The following is a 6,798-nucleotide window of genomic DNA, read 5'->3' as shown; positions in this document are numbered from 1 at the left end:
TATTAGAAACAGACTCTAAAATATCATCTAGTATTTCTTCTTGGCCAAACCTCTAAAGAGTGAAATAAAGCATTCACCTAAATAAGCTGTCTATAGATGCGGTCCTGTTTTCATTCTCTATGATTGTGAGATCTACTGAGCAAACATTAATATCACAATCCATCCTTAAGAGAGAATTCGGTCTTATAATACTTTATTATTGCATAAAAAAAGGCAAGGCTTCAGTCATGTAATCATTTGGCCTGAGATGCAAGAAAGCTTTTCCTTTTCCTCTTTTTGTGGTGAAAGATGGAAGATAGGAAAAAGGAGCGGGTTGGCAGGCTTTTACAAAATCTTTGTGCAAACAAAGCCCAAACCTGCCCCAGTTTAACAGATTTACTGAAAAAAAAAGCCATATAATAGATCAGTCAACTTACCTGATCCCAGTCCTCCACTGGCGACAGCTAAAAGTTATCACTTTCAAATTGGACCAGGCATCTGCTCGGATCTAATAGGGTTGTTCTAATCATCTATATACCACAAGGGCATTTGTGAATATACTAATTTTATCTCACTTCCCATTTCTGAGTGATAAAACAGGACACTTTCTGAACAGCTTTTGTTTGAACTCATGCGCCGGCAATTTACGCCCACGAATAATATTAAATGCTGTAAAATGCAAATCCAACACGAGCGAGGAGAAAACTTTTAAGAAAATAAATAGTCGTGATACATCCGACGATGTCATTGCATAACATGCGTAAGAAAAATGCTTACAGCCAGGTCCACAACAGTTTTTACAACTATAGTTGAACAGTATAACAAGATCATAGATTATTACAGCAACTGCTCTGCATGAACTGCTCCCTGTAGTACACAGTATTATGAAAGATCAGCTATGTTTAGTTAACAAAATGCGAACTCTCAAAGATCAGAAGTGGAATGGCATATCAGTTTCATTTTGTACCTTTATATTCTTCTCACTATGTTAATTATATTAATTTCTATTTGTTCATCTGACAACTGCAGAACATGAGCACCAACTAGACTCAATTTCTTGTTCAGTTTCTCCCTAATGATATTACCTCATCTAGTATCTTGAGTGCTGCCAGCGATCATAAAGGATTCACCACAACCACACTACCCTTCTGAATTAGGATTTATAAATATGAACTCAGAACTGCAGAGATAATTATTTCAGAATGAATAAATGACTCTAATTTATTGGCCCGATAAGAAAAAATATAGCAAAAAATCGAGCTAGATGATCAGCCAGGAGCAAGCATACTTTAGGGCATCATTAACAAAATCCATCTTGGTTCCAACCACATGCATGAGAGCTCTTGGATCAGTTAATTTTAAATATTCCGAATGACAGTCTCTCAAGCAATCATCATCCTAAGATGATCAATGAACTAATGTTAGGCTACAGAACACACGAAAACACAAAAATAGTTCTACACATTCACCCCTTGTAACAAAAATGACTATGTACACCTGCTAATATGTGTCGACACGGCTTTCTAGCAATGAATGGCTTGATAAAAACATACTTTATAAATGGATGGTGGTTCACTTCTGCAGAGTAAATAGGATCAATGGATCAAATAGTATTCTAAGGGCCTCCTTGGACACCCAATCACCTAAATTTAGATATTGATAAAACAGGTGGCAGTTGTGTAAAGATAAAAAGGAAGACAAAAGTCTAAAGTAAAGCTAAAAGATTATCAAAGAAAGATAAAATGGAAGACATAAATAAACTGTTAGAAAACTTATTTGAGAAATTCAAGAACCAAAATAACCATCAAATAAAGAAATTAGCTCCCTCTATATGTTATATACACATCAATGTCAGATTATCTTTTTCTTCAGAACTATGCCTAGACTGCATATAGAAACAAAACTGAAAACGTTTTGCTTAAGCAGAGCATGGAGGAAGCTCATCTGGAGGAATACATAGTTCTGTATCAAGTTCTGAACATTCTGTCACCAGCTAATAAAAGAGATTCTGTGATATGGAGGTTGATTTCCTCTGGTGTTTCACCATTAACTCATTTTACAAACTTCTGAATTTTGGAGGGCTATTGCCAGCAGGATATTTGGTAATTTCATAAGCAATTGTGCCTGAAAAAGTGAAGCTGTTTACCCTGTCGGCCGACCGGTGAAAACGGAGGGGTTTCAAAAATACAGAAAATTTAGTCATCTAGATGCTATAATGATCTTTTCCGTCAAGCAATGGAAACCCTAAGCTACTCCTCAGCTCAGTTCATCGGGACAAATTAAGTTAAAAAAATCCAAATTATCAAGCAAAACTGAAAGAAACCTCTCGGCGTGGTTGGATAACAAATAGATTTGAAATCTAATGAAGAAATCAAGTGCTCGCGGTGGCTGGTAAAAAAAAAAAGCCGTGATCCAGACCTAAAAATGCGAACTTTATTCTTAAATTTATTACATCATACAGAAAACGACGAAGAAAACGACCGATTCCAGCCGTCCTAAATCCAAGATCGACTCCAACCCCAAAGTTTTAGGGTTAGGGTTGATGAAGGGTCTGAATAAAGAAGAAAATAAGTCTGAGAAAAAAGGGAGAGAAAATTTAACGCCTAACGAGATGATCTGTGCGCCGAAGGATAAAAAGGCGGTCCTTCGCCGGCGACCGGCCGCCGGAGACCAGGCCGAGGATGAGATTGAGAATCCCGAACGTTCAACGAAAACGGTCGTTGCTCGCCCGGTTCTACCTGTGGATTATGATGATATATTTACACGCGGACATGTGCTACTTAAAATGGTCGTATCCAGTAGAAAATATACTGGTAGCAAATTAGCATATCCAAGTATCGAACAACGTCAAAATAAATCAAGGTAGTTATTTCAGTTATGTAACAACCCGCCGTAACAGAACAAGTATAAAACATAACGGACTCTTTAAAACCGTTATAACGGCCATTAGAATATCGTAACGGCCCTGGCTTATTGCCTCGCTTCTGTAACCTTCCGCTTTCCCAGAGCCGCCTTCGTCAGTCCTTCGCTCCACGAAACCTCAACGGTGTCGCTCCCTCTCGGCTCTTGGCGAACGAAACAAGAGCTCCTTCCGCCGGCTTTCAAGAATCCGAAGACAGCTATCTCATCTGACTACTCCTTTAGATCCTTCTTGATCTCTTTTTCTTGGTCGTTTGCTGTAATTCGATTTGGATTGAGAATCTTGCTTTTGGGTTTACCCTTCCGTTTTTTCTTTTATATATATGTGATTATCTTTGGCTAGGAATTCGATTCCAGATCTTGATGGGTCATTCCCTGATCCATTAAGCCGGTCCCATGTAGATGGAGTAAGTCTTGATGATCAAATTTAGTGCTTTTCTTGCTGATTAGGAATTGTTCGTCCATAAAGTTCATATCTTTCTCTCATACCTTTCATTACTTGTTATTTGACGTAATAGATGTGATAAAACAATGCTTTTGAAACCATTGAGTTGATTTATAAATGCAGAATCTCATTTAGAGATGTTCAATTTGGGTAATCATGTCTTTGAAATCGGTGACAAGGTGAAGCCTTTCCATGGTTGGGAAGTCTTGTGAATGGCCTAGTATCTATGCGATGCCCTTGGGTTACTATTTAAAACTTCAGTTCTTGTACCTGTCTGTGTGGGATTATGATGGAATTCTACTGGCTTGGCTTTGGGATTGTATCTGTCTGTATGATCTAAGAGGTCATAACGAAGCACCTTTGTCTTTTCAACAAAATATTTGCATACACAACAACCTCTTCCATGCATGACAGAATGGAAGATATTGCAACAATTACAAGCCAAGCCTTGTTTCCATAAGGAATACTGCTTCTGAGTCCGATGGCAGAGAGAATAGCAGCAGAGTAAGCGTTATAGTAGGCTCCTTGGATTATTTGTTATGAAAACTACCTGGTTAAGAAGGTCCTTCCCTGTCCTTAGAAGCCATGCTTTTGAAATGTCTTCCATCTTTTTTTTGAGGGGGGTTAGAATTTGTAACAACCCACAACCTCACTCAAAATGACGGGCCGAAAGGTATCTTTTAGGTTCCTTAATCTTGTATCTTTTAGGTCCTCACATACTCTCTCCGTTCAAGCTCTGACGTCCTCATTAGGCTAAGGATTCAAATCCACTCAAATCTAATCATAAACATCACGATCGGCTCGTGATCAGCTTGCATAAACTCGTATTGCAGTGTCCCTCTAGCTCTGACACTATTTGTCATAATTCAGGATCTCACCTCAAAAGGCTAGCCAAAAGGTATTTTTTGAATTCTTTAATCCTATATAAATACCCAAGATCTATTCAGCAAATAATCAATGTTTGACTAAACACACATCCGCACGGGTCCTCACATAAATAGGCCATTCTAGGTACCCATAGATGCAGAAAGTTAAAATGATACGTTGATCGTATACTTAAATAAACATCAGTCTTGTATGGGTAGAGGTGATTAAAATAGTTCTTGAATGAAAATTCTGTTTCTTTTCCTTTAAAAGTTCTCTGCTCAGTTTATGATGATTTTATCCCCTTGATAGATTCCTTAATTAAGGGCGCCAAGTATACTTCATTATGTGCACTTGTGTTTCCTCCTCTCCAACTCGTTATATATTCTGCCTCTATAACTTGTCTATCATTGCAATAAGTTGTCAGCATGTCGGCTATCTACCATTGAGGCTGCCAGTTAATGAATGCCTGAGGCATTCTTGCGTGGAAATATTACTGCTGATGCAAGAACAAGAACTTTTTGTGGCCATGTTTCATGCTTTAGTTTTCCATATGGCCTCAGATGCTGATAATTTTGCCTTACCATTTCTTGTGCTGAGATAGCCTCGAGCATGCATGGCTTGCATGATCCATTCTTTTTTGTTCTGATGGTCAATGCATACGTACATCCTTGCCAAGCACTTCATATTTTGATGGCAGATATGAAGCAGAATTGCTCTATGTACTAATTCATTTACCATTTTACCATTTCATAAATGGCATCCTGGACCTTGTTTCTTTGAGTTTAATGGTCATTATAGACTTTTTAAGTCAAGAAAATACATGTATTATGTTGAAAATATTTTGCCTAGAAACTGCTATATCTTTATTTTATAGAAGTATTATAAAGGAATAATCTACTAGAATAAATCAGAAGATTGAAAAAAGCTTGCCTAAATTGAAGCGTGTGATATACATTGCCCTAAGAACATGATTCGTCCCCTCTGTACAGGTTTGCGACGATCGAGCACGATCGCTGTGTAGGCTTGATCCGATCGTCTTCTTCAGCCCAAAAAAATAAAAAAATAGAAACCAGAAAGTTGAAGAGTGAAAAAACTCTGTCTGTAGAAGAAACTTTTGGGATACAGAATACCAGTGTGAGAGAGATTCGATTATTTTTTGATTAATTCCGAAGAAGTCTATTTATAGATTATATCCGGAAGACCGAAGAGACGCGACGGTTCCGAAGGTACGTGTGATTCTCTTTCGAAAAATTACAACTCTTCTAAAAAAGAAGTCTCAAAAAAAAATATTTTAAAGCATTTAAAATAGGATTCAAAAATAAAAAATTATTTTTTTAAAAAAAATAAAACTCCAACATATTAATAAAATAGAAAGGATATCCTTGATAAGGAGTCTTGTTTGGGGTCATGAAATACTTCACATTGTTAAGTTAAAGCATACTTTTCAGATACTTTCCTATCGAAGGCAATCCATTGCTATCAATTAAGTCCATTGTTGGTATGATGATACTTGAACAAAGCATCCTATATATATTGAATAAAGTGCCATATATCAGGTTTGAACTAGTCCAGACAGTCAGGTGCCGCGACTAGTTGAAATATAACATAACAATAATTTCATATAAAGCCCTCTTGAGCATAAATTTTGTGGATAATTTATCAGGATGCTCAAGTTCTTTGATACTGGTTGAGTTTTCAATTCATTCCCATGCTGCAACTCTAGCTTGGGCTTATTGTACTGAATATTTTTAAAAAAGAATTGTAAAAGATAAAATAAAATATTATTTATCCAAAAATTATTTATGTTTAAGGAGTGATATGTCATGTATTCTACCACAATGAGCACATCTAGATCAGATATCAACTACGGAGGTTAAAGAAAAATAGCACCTCTGCCTACAAAATTCTTATTATTGTGGGTTTGAAAAAGATTAAATGCACACAACCTTATCTTCACATATAGAGATGTTGTTTCTATTTTCTTGAATCCAAGGCCGCTTGCCCAATTTGACCGACCATAGCTACTAACAAGTACAATAATCCCTGCCTCCAAAGCTCTCATTGTAGCTAGAATTTGTTGACAAATATTAATGGTAACCTTTGCTATCTCACTTGCCGTTTCTTCTCTAATGGCAATATTTTTGTAGCCCCAACCCAATTTATTAGAAGGATAAATTTATAATAATACAGGTGGGATCTTCTCGAGTAACTTTTGTAAATTGGACCAATTGGGACCCACACAATATGCAAGTAGAGTCGTGCTCATCATTGCGAAAAATTGTAAAATACTTTTTGAAATGATAAAAGTTATGTTTAATTTTTAATGAAAGGATTAAAATTATCTATTTCTCCCCTTTTCATATAGTGCATGGCACTAAAACTCATGAATAATGATTAGGGAATCTCATGGTATCCACGTATCTTGTTTTGGCGTGGTAATGGAGTGAAAAAAATTCTAGCATTTTCTTGCTTAGAATGTGGATGTTTAATTAATATGCTCGATGAGGCATCCATTGCAACTTATCACCTATGAAATGGAAAGCACCTAAAAACTAATTAAAATGGCTTTTGAGACAGCAGTAAAACCT

This window comes from Phoenix dactylifera, chromosome 2, assembly GCF_009389715.1.
Source record: "Phoenix dactylifera cultivar Barhee BC4 chromosome 2, palm_55x_up_171113_PBpolish2nd_filt_p, whole genome shotgun sequence".
Taxonomy (NCBI): Eukaryota; Viridiplantae; Streptophyta; class Magnoliopsida; order Arecales; family Arecaceae; genus Phoenix; species Phoenix dactylifera.
The sequence above is the reverse complement of the archived record's forward strand: the minus strand, read 5'-3'. Positions refer to the sequence as shown.